Raw genomic sequence first — 14,476 nt, forward strand, 5'->3', positions numbered from 1 at the left:
GACACAGGACAGTGGGATTAGTTGGGGACAGACTGGGGACAGCGGGATCAGTTTGGAGACTGACACAAGACAGTGGGATTAGTTTGGGGACTGACACAGGACAGTGGGATTAGTTTGGGGAATGCCTGGGAACAGTGGGATTAGTTTGGGGACTGACACAGGACAATGGGATTAGTTGGGCAACTGACTGAGGACTGTGGGCTTATTTTGGGGGACTGACACAGGACAGTGGGATTAGATTGGGGACTGACTGGGGACAGTGGGATTAGTTTGGGGACTGACACAGGACAATTGGATTAATTTGGGGACTGACTGGGGACAGTGGGCTTAGTTTGGGGGACTGACACAGGACAGTGGGATTAGTTTGGGGACTGACTGGGGACAGTGGGATTAGTTTGGGGGACTGACACAGGACAGTGGGATTAGTTTCGGGACTGACTGGGGACAGTGGGATCAGTTTGGAGACTGACACAGGACAGTGGGATTAGTTTGGAGACTGACACAGGACAGTGGGATCAGTTTGGAGACTGACACAGGACAGTAGGATCAGTTTGGAGACTGACAGGGGACAGTGGAATCAGTTTGGAAACTGACTGAGGACAGTGGGATTAGTTTGGGGACTGACTGGGGACAGTGGGATCAGTTTGGAGACTGACACAGGACATTGGGATTAGTTTGGGTACTGACTGGGGACAGTGGGATTAGTTTGGGGACTGACATTGGACAGTGGGATCAGTTTGGAGACTGACTGGGGACAGTGGGATCAACTTGGAGACTGTCTGAGGACAGTGGGATTAGTTTGGGGACTGACTGGGGACAGTGGGATCAGTTTGGAGACTGACACAGGACATTGGGATTAGTTTGGGGACTGACTGGGGACAGTGGGATTAGTTTGGGGGACTGACACAGGATAGTGGGATTAGTTTCGGGACTGACTGGGGACAGTGGGATCAGTTTGGAGACTGACACAGGACAGTGGGATTAGTTTGCGGACTGACACAGGACGGTGGGATTAGTTTGGGGACTGACACAGGACAGTGGGATTAGTTTGGGGACTGACTGAGGACAGTGGGCTTAGTTTGGGGGACTGACACAGGACAGTGGGATTAGATTGGGGACTGACTGGGGACAGTGGGATTAGTTTGGGGACTGACACAGGACAGTGGGATTAATTTGGGGACTGACTGGGAAAAGTGGGCTTAGTTTGGGGGACTGACACAGGACAGTGGGATTAGTTTGGGGACTGACTGGGGACAGTGGGATTAGTTTGAGGGACTGACACAGGACAGTGGGATTAGTTTCGGGACTGACTGGGGACAGTGGGATCAGTTTGGAGACTGACACAGGACAGTGGGATTAGTTTGGGGACTGACACGGGACAGTGAAATTAATTTGGGGACTGAAACAGGACAGTGAGATTAGTTTGGGGACTGACTGGTGACAGTGGGATTAGTTTGGGGACTGACACAGGACAGTGGGATTAGTTTAGGGACTGACTGGGGACAGTGGGATTAGTTTGGGGACTGACACAGGACAGTGGGTTTAGTTTGGGGACTGACTGGGTACAGTGGGATTAGTTTGGGGACTGACACAGGACAGTGGGATTAGTTTGGGGACTGACTGGGGACAGTGGGATTAGTTTGGGGACTGACACAGGACAGTGGGATTAGTTTGGGGACAGACACAGGACAGTGGGAATAGTTTGGGGTCTGACACAGGACAGTGCGATTAGTTTGGGGACTGACTGGCGACAGTGGGATTAGTTTGGGGACTGATACAGGACAGTGGGATTAGTTTGTGGTCTGACACAGGACAGTGGGATTAGTTTGGGGAGTGACTGGGGACAGTGGGATTAGTTTGGGGTCTGACACAGGACAGTGGGATTACTTTGGAGACTGACTGGGGACAGTGGGATTAGTTTGGGGACTGACACAGGACAGTGGGATTAGTTTGGGGACTGACACAGGACAGTGGGATTAGTTTGGGGACTGACTGAGGACAGTGGGCTTAGTTTGGGGGACTGACACAGGACAGTGGGATTAGATTGGGGACTGACTGGGGACAGTGGGATTAGTTTGGGGACTGACACAGGACAGCGGGATTAATTTGGGGACTGACTGGGAAAAGTGGGCTTAGTTTGGGGGACTGACACAGGACAGTGGGATTAGTTTGTGGACTGACTGGGGACAGTGGGATTAGTTTGGGGGACTGACACAGGACAGTGGGATTATTTTCGGGACTGACTGGGGACAGTGGGATCAGTTTGGAGACTGACACAGGACAGTGGGATTAGTTTGGGGACTGACACGGGACAGTGAAATTAGTTTGGGGACTGAAACAGGACAGTGAGATTAGTTTGGGGACTGACTGGTGACAGTGGGATTAGTTTGGGGACTGACACAGGACAGTGGGATTAGTTTAGGGACTGACTGGGGACAGTGGGATTAGTTTGGGGACTGACACAGGACAGTGGGTTTAGTTTGGGGACTGACTGGGGACAGTGGGATTAGTTTGGGGACTGACACAGGACAGTGGGATTAGTTTGGGGACTGACTGGGGACAGTGGGATTAGTTTGGGGACTGACACACGACAGTGGGATTAGTTTGGGGACAGACACATGACAGGGGGAATAGTTTGGGGTCTGACACAGGACAGTGGGATTAGTTTGGGGACTGACTGGCGATAGTGGGATTAGTTTGGGGACTGATACAGGACAGTGGGATTAGTTTGTGGTCTGACACAGGACAGTGGGATTAGTTTGGGGAGTGACTGGGGACAGTGGGATTAGTTTGGGGTCTGACACAGGACAGTGGGATTAGTTTGGGGACTGACTGGGGACAGTGGGATTAGTTTGGGGACTGACTAGGGACAGTGGGATTAGATTGAGGACTGACACAGGAGAGTGGGATTAGTTTGGGGACTGAATAGGGACAGTGGGATTAGTTTGGGGACTGAATAGGGACAGTGGGATTAGTTTGGGGACTGACACAGGACAGTGGGTTTAGTTTGGGGACTGACTGGGGACAGTGGGATTAGTTTGGGGACTGACACAGGACAGTGGGATTAGTTTGGGGACTGACTGGGGACAGTGGGATTAGTTTGGGGACTGACACAGGACAGTGGGAATAGTTTGGGGTCTGACACAGGACAGTGGGATTAGTTTGGGGACTGACTGGGGACAGTGGGATTAGTTTGGGGACTGATACAGGACAGTGGGATTAGTTTGGGTACTGACTGGGGACAGTGGGATTATTTTGGGGACTGACATTGGACAGTGGGATTAGTTTGGGGTCTGACTGGGGACAGTAGGATTAGTTTGGGGACTGACTGGGGACAGTGGGATTAGTTTGGGGACTGACACAGGACAGTGGGATTAGTTTGGGGAATGACACAGGACAATGGGATTAGTTTGGGGACTGCCTGGGAACAGTGGGATTAGTTTGGGGACTGACTGGGGACAGTGGGATAAGTTTGGGGTTTGACACAGGACAACGGGATAAATTTGGGGACTGACTGGGGACAGTGGGCTTAGTTTGGGGTACTGACACAGGACAGTGGGATTAGTTTGGAGACTGACTGGGGACAGTGGAATCAGTTTGGAAACTGACTGAGGACAGTGGGATTAGTTTGGGGACTGACTGGGGACAGTGGGATCAGTTTGGAAACTGACACAGGACATTGGGATTAGTTTGGGGACTGACTGGGGACAGTGGGATTAGTTTGGAGACTGACATTGGACAGTGGGATCAGTTTGGAGACTGACTGGGGACAGTGGGATCAACTTGGAGACTGACTGAGGACAGTGGGATTAGTTTGGGGTCTGACTGGGGACAGTGGGATCAGTTTGGAGACTGACACAGGACATTGGGATTAGTTTGGGGACTGACTGGGGATAGTGGGATTAGTTTGGGGACTGACATTGGACCGTGGGATTAGTTTGGGGACTGACTGGGGACAGTAGGATTAGTTTGGGGACTGACTAGGGACAGTGGGATTAGTTTGCGGACTGACACAGGACAGTGGGATTAGTTTGGGGACTGACACAGGACAGTGGGATTAGTTTGGGGACTGACTGAGGACAGTGGGCTTAGTTTGGGGGACTGACACAGGACAGTGGGATTAGATTGGGGACTGACTGGGGACAGTGGGATTAGTTTGGGGACTGACACAGGACAGCGGGATTAATTTGGGGACTGACTGGGAAAAGTGGGCTTAGTTTGGGGGACTGACACAGGACAGTGGGATTAGTTTGTGGACTGACTGGGGACAGTGGGATTAGTTTGGGGGACTGACACAGGACAGTGGGATTATTTTCGGGACTGACTGGGGACAGTGGGATCAGTTTGGAGACTGACACAGGACAGTGGGATTAGTTTGGGGACTGACACGGGACAGTGAAATTAGTTTGGGGACTGAAACAGGACAGTGAGATTAGTTTGGGGACTGACTGGTGACAGTGGGATTAGTTTGGGGACTGACACAGGACAGTGGGATTAGTTTAGGGACTGACTGGGGACAGTGGGATTAGTTTGGGGACTGACACAGGACAGTGGGTTTAGTTTGGGGACTGACTGGGGACAGTGGGATTAGTTTGGGGACTGACACAGGACAGTGGGATTAGTTTGGGGACTGACTGGGGACAGTGGGATTAGTTTGGGGACTGACACACGACAGTGGGATTAGTTTGGGGACAGACACAGGACAGGGGGAATAGTTTGGGGTCTGACACAGGACAGTGGGATTAGTTTGGGGACTGACTGGCGATAGTGGGATTAGTTTGGGGACTGATACAGGACAGTGGGATTAGTTTGTGGTCTGACACAGGACAGTGGGATTAGTTTGGGGAGTGACTGGGGACAGTGGGATTAGTTTGGGGTCTGACACAGGACAGTGGGATTAGTTTGGGGACTGACTGGGGACAGTGGGATTAGTTTGGGGACTGACTAGGGACAGTGGGATTAGATTGAGGACTGACACAGGAGAGTGGGATTAGTTTGGGGACTGAATAGGGACAGTGGGATTAGTTTGGGGACTGAATAGGGACAGTGGGATTAGTTTGGGGACTGACACAGGACAGTGGGTTTAGTTTGGGGACTGACTGGGGACAGTGGGATTAGTTTGGGGACTGACACAGGACAGTGGGATTAGTTTGGGGACTGACTGGGGACAGTGGGATTAGTTTGGGGACTGACACAGGACAGTGGGAATAGTTTGGGGTCTGACACAGGACAGTGGGATTAGTTTGGGGACTGACTGGGGACAGTGGGATTAGTTTGGGGACTGATACAGGACAGTGGGATTAGTTTGGGTACCTACTGGGGACAGTGGGATTATTTTGGGGACTGACATTGGACAGTGGGATTAGATTGGGGTCTGACTGGGGACAGTAGGATTAGTTTGGGGACTGACTGGGGACAGTGGGATTAGTTTGGGGACTGACACAGGACAGTGGGATTAGTTTGGGGAATGACACAGGACAATGGGATTAGTTTGGGGACTGCCTGGGAACTGTGGGATTAGTTTGGGGACTGACTGGGGACAGTGGGATTAGTTTGGGGTTTGACACAGGACAACGGGATAAATTTGGGGACTGACTGGGGACAGTGGGCTTAGTTTGGGGTACTGACACAGGACAGTGGGATTAGTTTGGGGACTGACTGGGGACAGTGGGATTAGTTTGGGGGACTGACACAGGACAGTGGGATTAGTTGGGGACAGACTGGGGACAGCGGGATCAGTTTGGAGACTGACACAAGACAGTGGGATTAGTTTGGGGACTGACACAGGACAGTGGGATTAGTTTGGGGAATGCCTGGGAACAGTGGGATTAGTTTGGGGACTGACACAGGACAATGGGATTAGTTGGGCAACTGACTGAGGACTGTGGGCTTATTTTGGGGGACTGACACAGGACAGTGGGATTAGATTGGGGACTGACTGGGGACAGTGGGATTAGTTTGGGGACTGACACAGGACAATTGGATTAATTTGGGGACTGACTGGGGACAGTGGGCTTAGTTTGGGGGACTGACACAGGACAGTGGGATTAGTTTGGGGACTGACTGGGGACAGTGGGATTAGTTTGGGGGACTGACACAGGACAGTGGGATTAGTTTCGGGACTGACTGGGGACAGTGGGATCAGTTTGGAGACTGACACAGGACAGTGGGATTAGTTTGGAGACTGACACAGGACAGTGGGATCAGTTTGGAGACTGACACAGGACAGTAGGATCAGTTTGGAGACTGACAGGGGACAGTGGAATCAGTTTGGAAACTGACTGAGGACAGTGGGATTAGTTTGGGGACTGACTGGGGACAGTGGGATCAGTTTGGAGACTGACACAGGACATTGGGATTAGTTTGGGTACTGACTGGGGACAGTGGGATTAGTTTGGGGACTGACATTGGACAGTGGGATCAGTTTGGAGACTGACTGGGGACAGTGGGATCAACTTGGAGACTGTCTGAGGACAGTGGGATTAGTTTGGGGACTGACTGGGGACAGTGGGATCAGTTTGGAGACTGACACAGGACATTGGGATTAGTTTGGGGACTGACTGGGGACAGTGGGATTAGTTTGGGGGACTGACACAGGATAGTGGGATTAGTTTCGGGACTGACTGGGGACAGTGGGATCAGTTTGGAGACTGACACAGGACAGTGGGATTAGTTTGCGGACTGACACAGGACGGTGGGATTAGTTTGGGGACTGACACAGGACAGTGGGATTAGTTTGGGGACTGACTGAGGACAGTGGGCTTAGTTTGGGGGACTGACACAGGACAGTGGGATTAGATTGGGGACTGACTGGGGACAGTGGGATTAGTTTGGGGACTGACACAGGACAGTGGGATTAATTTGGGGACTGACTGGGAAAAGTGGGCTTAGTTTGGGGGACTGACACAGGACAGTGGGATTAGTTTGGGGACTGACTGGGGACAGTGGGATTAGTTTGAGGGACTGACACAGGACAGTGGGATTAGTTTCGGGACTGACTGGGGACAGTGGGATCAGTTTGGAGACTGACACAGGACAGTGGGATTAGTTTGGGGACTGACACGGGACAGTGAAATTAATTTGGGGACTGAAACAGGACAGTGAGATTAGTTTGGGGACTGACTGGTGACAGTGGGATTAGTTTGGGGACTGACACAGGACAGTGGGATTAGTTTAGGGACTGACTGGGGACAGTGGGATTAGTTTGGGGACTGACACAGGACAGTGGGTTTAGTTTGGGGACTGACTGGGTACAGTGGGATTAGTTTGGGGACTGACACAGGACAGTGGGATTAGTTTGGGGACTGACTGGGGACAGTGGGATTAGTTTGGGGACTGACACAGGACAGTGGGATTAGTTTGGGGACAGACACAGGACAGTGGGAATAGTTTGGGGTCTGACACAGGACAGTGCGATTAGTTTGGGGACTGACTGGCGACAGTGGGATTAGTTTGGGGACTGATACAGGACAGTGGGATTAGTTTGTGGTCTGACACAGGACAGTGGGATTAGTTTGGGGAGTGACTGGGGACAGTGGGATTAGTTTGGGGTCTGACACAGGACAGTGGGATTACTTTGGAGACTGACTGGGGACAGTGGGATTAGTTTGGGGACTGACTAGGGACAGTGGGATTAGATTGAGGACTGACACAGGACAGTGGGATTAGTTTGGGGACTGAATATGGACAGTGGGATTAGTTTGGGGACTGACACAGGACAGTGGGTTTAGTTTGGGGACTGACTGGGGACAGTGGGATTAGTTTGGGGACTGACACAGGACAGTGGGATTAGTTTGGGGACTGACTGGGGACAGTGGGATTAGTTTGGGGACTGACACAGGACAGTGGGAATAGTTTGGGGTCTAACACAGGACAGTGGGATTAGTTTGGGGACTGACTGGGGACAGTGGGATTAGTTTGGGGACTGATACAGGACAGTGGGATTAGTTTGGGGACTGACTGGGGACAGTGGGATTAGTTTGGGGACTGACTGGGGACAGTAGGATTAGATTGGGGACTGACTGGGGACAGTGGGATTAGTTTGGGGACTGACACAGGACAGTGGGATTAGTTTGGGGACTGACTGGGGACAGTGGGATTAGTTTGGGGTTTGACACAGGACAACGGGATAAATTTGGGGACTGACTGGGGACAGTGGGATTAGTTGGGGGTACTGACACAGGACAGTGGGATTAGTTTGGGGACTGACTGGGGACAGTGGGATTAGTTTGGGGGACTCACACAGGACAGTGGGATTGGTTTGGGGACAGACTGGGGACAGCGGGATCAGTTTGGAGACTGACACAAGACAGTGGGATTAGTTTGGGGACTGACCCAGGACAGTGGGATTAGTTTGGGGACTGCCTGGGAACAGTGGGATTAGTTTGGGGACTGACACAGGACAATGGGATTAGTTGGGCAACTGACTGAGGACAGTGGGCTTAGTTTGGGGGACTGACACAGGACAGTGGGATTAGATTGGGGACTGACTGGGGACAGTGGGATTAGTTTGGGGACTGACACAGGACAATGGGATTAATTTGGGGACTGACTGGGGACAGTGGGCTTAGTTTGGGGGACTGACACAGGACAGTGGGATTAGTTTGGGGACTGACTGGGGACAGTGGGATTAGTTTGGGGGACTGACACAGGACAGTGGGATTAGTTTCGGGACTGACTGGGGACAGTGGGATCAGTTTGGAGACTGGCACAGGACAGTGGGATTAGTTTGGAGACTGACACAGGACAGTGGGATCAGTTTGGAGACTGACACAGGACAGTGGCATCAGTTTGGAGACTGACAGGGGACAGTGGAATCAGTTTGGAAACTGACTGAGGACAGTGGGATTAGTTTGGGGACTGACTGGGGACAGTGGGATCAGTTTGGAGACTGACACAGGACATTGGGATTAGTTTGGCGACTGACTGGGGACAGTGGGATTAGTTTGGGGACTGACATTGGACAGTGGGATCAGTTTGGAGACTGACTGGGGACAGTGGGATCAACTTGGAGACTGACTGAGGACAGTGGGATTAGTTTGGGGACTGACTGGGGACAGTGGGATCAGTTTGGAGACTGACACAGGACAGTGGGATTAGTTTGGGGACAGACTGGGGACAGCGGGATCAGTTTGGAGACAGACACAAGACGGTGGGATTAGTTTGGGGACTGACACAGGACAGTGGGATTAGTTTGGGGACTGCCTGGGAACAGTGGGATTAGTTTGGGGACTGACACAGGACAATGGGATTAGTTGGGCAACTGACTGAGGACAGTGGGCTTAGTTTGGGGGACTGACACAGGACAGTGGGATTAGATTGGGGACTGACTGGGGACAGTGGGATTAGTTTGGGGACTGACACAGGACAATGGGATTAATTTGGGGACTGTCTGGGGACAGTGGGCTTAGTTTGGGGGACTGACACAGGACAGTGGGATTAGTTTGGGGACTGACTGGGGACAGTGGGATTAGTTTGGGGGACTGACACAGGACAGTGGGATTAGTTTCGGGACTGACTGGGGACAGTGGGATCAGTTTGGAGACTAACACAGGACAGTGGGATTAGTTTGGAGACTGACACAGGACAGTGGGATCAGTTTGGAGACTGACACAGGACAGTGGGATCAGTTTGGAGACTGACAGGGGACAGTGGAATCAGTTAGGAAACTGACTGAGGACAGTGGTATTAGTTTGGGGACTGACTGGGGACAGTGGGATCAGTTTGGAGACTGACACAGGACATTGGGATTAGTTTGGGGAATGCCTGGTAACAGTGGGATTAGTTTGGGGACTGACACAGGACAATGGGATTAGTTGGGCAACTGACTGAGGACTGTGGGATTATTTTGGGGGACTGACACAGGACAGTGGGATTAGATTGGGGACTGACTGGGGACAGTGGGATTAGTTTGGGGACTGACACAGGACAATGGGATTAATTTGGGGACTGACTGGGGACAGTGGGCTTAGTTTGGGGGACTGACACAGGACAGTGGGATTAGTTTGGGGACTGATTGGGGACAGTGGGATTAGTTTGGGGGACTGACACAGGACAGTGGGATTAGTTTCGGGACTGACTGGGGACAGTGGGATCAGTTTGGAGACTGACACAGGACAGTGGGATTAGTTTGGAGACTGACACAGGACAGTGGGATCAGTTTGGAGACTGACACAGGACAGTAGGATCAGTTTGGAGACTGACAGGGGACAGTGGAATCAGTTTGGGGACTGACTGGGGACAGTAGGATTAGTTTGGGGACTGACTAGGGACAGTGGGATTAGTTTGCGGACTGACACAGGACAGTGGGATTAGTTTGGGGACTGACACAGGACAGTGGGATTAGTTTGGGGACTGACTGAGGACAGTGGGCTTAGTTTGGGGGACTGACACAGGACAGTGGGATTAGATTGGGGACTGACTGGGGACAGTGGGATTAGTTTGGGGACTGACACAGGACAGCGGGATTAATTTGGGGACTGACTGGGAAAAGTGGGCTTAGTTTGGGGGACTGACACAGGACAGTGGGATTAGTTTGTGGACTGACTGGGGACAGTGGGATTAGTTTGGGGGACTGACACAGGACAGTGGGATTATTTTCGGGACTGACTGGGGACAGTGGGATCAGTTTGGAGACTGACACAGGGCAGTGGGATTAGTTTGGGGACTGACACGGGACAGTGAAATTAGTTTGGGGACTGAAACAGGACAGTGAGATTAGTTTGGGGACTGACTGGTGACAGTGGGATTAGTTTGGGGACTGACACAGGACAGTGGGATTAGTTTAGGGACTGACTGGGGACAGTGGGATTAGTTTGGGGACTGACACAGGACAGTGGGTTTAGTTTGGGGACTGACTGGGGACAGTGGGATTAGTTTGGGGACTGACACAGGACAGTGGGATTAGTTTGGGGACTGACTGGGGACAGTGGGATTAGTTTGGGGACTGACACAGGACAGTGGGATTAGTTTGGGGACAGACACAGGACAGTGGGAATAGTTTGGGGTCTGACACAGGACAGTGGGATTAGTTTGGGGACTGACTGGCGATAGTGGGATTAGTTTGGGGACTGATACAGGACAGTGGGATTAGTTTGTGGTCTGACACAGGACAGTGGGATTAGTTTGGGGAGTGACTGGGGACAGTGGGATTAGTTTGGGGTCTGACACAGGACAGTGGGATTAGTTTGGGGACTGACTGGGGACAGTGGGATTAGTTTGGGGACTGACTAGGGACAGTGGGATTAGATTGAGGACTGACACAGGAGAGTGGGATTAGTTTGGGGACTGAATAGGGACAGTGGGATTAGTTTGGGGACTGAATAGGGACAGTGGGATTAGTTTGGGGACTGACACAGGACAGTGGGTTTAGTTTGGGGACTGACTGGGGACAGTGGGATTAGTTTGGGGTCTGACACAGGACAGTGGGATTAGTTTGGGGACTGACTGGGGACAGTGGGATTAGTTTGGGGACTGACTAGGGACAGTGGGATTAGATTGAGGACTGACACAGGAGAGTGGGATTAGTTTGGGGACTGAATAGGGACAGTGGGATTAGTTTGGGGACTGAATAGGGACAGTGGGATTAGTTTGGGGACTGACACAGGACAGTGGGTTTAGTTTGGGGACTGACTGGGGACAGTGGGATTAGTTTGGGGACTGACACAGGACAGTGGGATTAGTTTGGGGACTGACTGGGGACAGTGGGATTAGTATGGGGACTGACACAGGACAGTGGGAATAGTTTGGGGTCTGACACAGGACAGTGGGATTAGTTTGGGGACTGACTGGGGACAGTGGGATTAGTTTGGGGACTGATACAGGACAGTGGGATTAGTTTGGGGACTGACTGGGGACAGTGGGATTATTTTGGTGACTGACATTGGACAGTGGGATTAGTTTGGGGTCTGACTGGGGACAGTAGGATTAGTTTGGGGACTGACTGGGGACAGTGGGATTAGTTTGGGGACTGACACAGGACAGTGGGATTAGTTTGGGGACTGACACAGGACAATGGGATTAGTTTGGGGACTGCCTGGGAACAGTGGGATTAGTTTGGGGACTGACTGGGGACAGTGGGATTAGTTTGGGGTTTGACACAGGACAACGGGATAAATTTGGGGACTGACTGGGGACAGTGGGCTTAGTTTGGGGTACTGACACAGGACAGTGGGATTAGTTTGGGGACTGACTGGGGACAGTGGGATTAGTTTGGGGGACTGACACAAGACAGTGGGATTAGTTTGGGGACTGACACAGGACAGTGGGATTAGTTTGGGGAATGCCTGGGAACAGTGGGATTAGTTTGGGGACTGACACAGGACAATGGGATTAGTTGGGCAACTGACTGAGGACTGTGGGCTTATTTTGGGGGACTGACACAGGACAGTGGGATTAGATTGGGGACTGACTGGGGACAGTGGGATTAGTTTGGGGACTGACACAGGACAATGGGATTAATTTGGGGACTGACTGGGGACAGTGGGCTTAGTTTGGGGGACTGAGACAGGACAGTGGGATTAGTTTGGGGACTGACTGGGGACAGTGGGATTAGTTTGGGGGACTGACACAGGACAGTGGGATTAGTTTCGGGACTGACTGGGGACAGTGGGATCAGTTTGGAGACTGACACAGGACAGTGGGATTAGTTTGGAGACTGACAGGGGACAGTGGAATCAGTTTGGAAACTGACTGAGGACAGTGGGATTAGTTTGGGGACTGACTGGGGACAGTGGGATCAGTTTGGAGACTGACACAGGACATTGGGATTAGTTTGGGTACTGACTGGGGACAGTGGGATTAGTTTGGGGACTGACATTGGACAGTGGGATCAGTTTGGAGACTGACTGGGGACAGTGGGATCAACTTGGAGACTGACTGAGGACAGTGGGATTAGTTTGGGGACTGACTGGGGACAGTGGGATCAGTTTGGAGACTGACACAAGACATTGGGATTAGTTTGGGGACTGACTGGGGACAGTGGGATTAGTTTGGGGGACTGACACAGGATAGTGGGATTAGTTTCGGGACTGACTGGGGACAGTGGGATCAGTTTGGGGACTGACACAGGACAATTGGATTAATTTGGGGACTGACTGGGGACAGTGGGCTTAGTTTGGGGGACTGACACAGGACAGTGGGATTAGTTTGGGGACTGACTGGGGACAGTGGGATTAGTTTGGGGGACTGACACAGGACAGTGGGATTAGTTTCGGGACTGACTGGGGACAGTGGGATCAGTTTGGAGACTGACACAGGACAGTGGGATTAGTTTGGAGACTGACACAGGACAGTGGGATCAGTTTGGAGACTGACACAGGACAGTAGGATCAGTTTGGAGACTGACAGGGGACAGTGGAATCAGTTTGGAAACTGACTGAGGACAGTGGGATTAGTTTGGGGACTGACTGGGGACAGTGGGATCAGTTTGGAGACTGACACAGGACATTGGGATTAGTTTGGGTACTGACTGGGGACAGTGGGATTAGTTTGGGGACTGACATTGGACAGTGGGATCAGTTTGGAGACTGACTGGGGACAGTGGGATCAACTTGGAGACTGTCTGAGGACAGTGGGATTAGTTTGGGGACTGACTGGGGACAGTGGGATCAGTTTGGAGACTGACACAGGACATTGGGATTAGTTTGGGGACTGACTGGGGACAGTGGGATTAGTTTGGGGGACTGACACAGGATAGTGGGATTAGTTTCGGGACTGACTGGGGACAGTGGGATCAGTTTGGAGACTGACACAGGACAGTGGGATTAGTTTGCGGACTGACACAGGACGGTGGGATTAGTTTGGGGACTGACACAGGACAGTGGGATTAGTTTGGGGACTGACTGAGGACAGTGGGCTTAGTTTGGGGGACTGACACAGGACAGTGGGATTAGATTGGGGACTGACTGGGGACAGTGGGATTAGTTTGGGGACTGACACAGGACAGTGGGATTAATTTGGGGACTGACTGGGAAAAGTGGGCTTAGTTTGGGGGACTGACACAGGACAGTGGGATTAGTTTGGGGACTGACTGGGGACAGTGGGATTAGTTTGAGGGACTGACACAGGACAGTGGGATTAGTTTCGGGACTGACTGGGGACAGTGGGATCAGTTTGGAGACTGACACAGGACAGTGGGATTAGTTTGGGGACTGACACGGGACAGTGAAATTAATTTGGGGACTGAAACAGGACAGTGAGATTAGTTTGGGGACTGACTGGTGACAGTGGGATTAGTTTGGGGACTGACACAGGACAGTGGGATTAGTTTAGGGACTGACTGGGGACAGTGGGATTAGTTTGGGGACTGACACAGGACAGTGGGTTTAGTTTGGGGACTGACTGGGTACAGTGGGATTAGTTTGGGGACTGACACAGGACAGTGGGATTAGTTTGGGGACTGACTGGGGACAGTGGGATTAGTTTGGGGACTGACACAGGACAGTGGGATTAGTTTGGGGACAGACACAGGACAGTG

This window comes from Hemitrygon akajei, chromosome 31 (genome assembly GCF_048418815.1).
Source record: "Hemitrygon akajei chromosome 31, sHemAka1.3, whole genome shotgun sequence".
NCBI classification, from domain to species: domain Eukaryota; kingdom Metazoa; phylum Chordata; class Chondrichthyes; order Myliobatiformes; family Dasyatidae; genus Hemitrygon; species Hemitrygon akajei.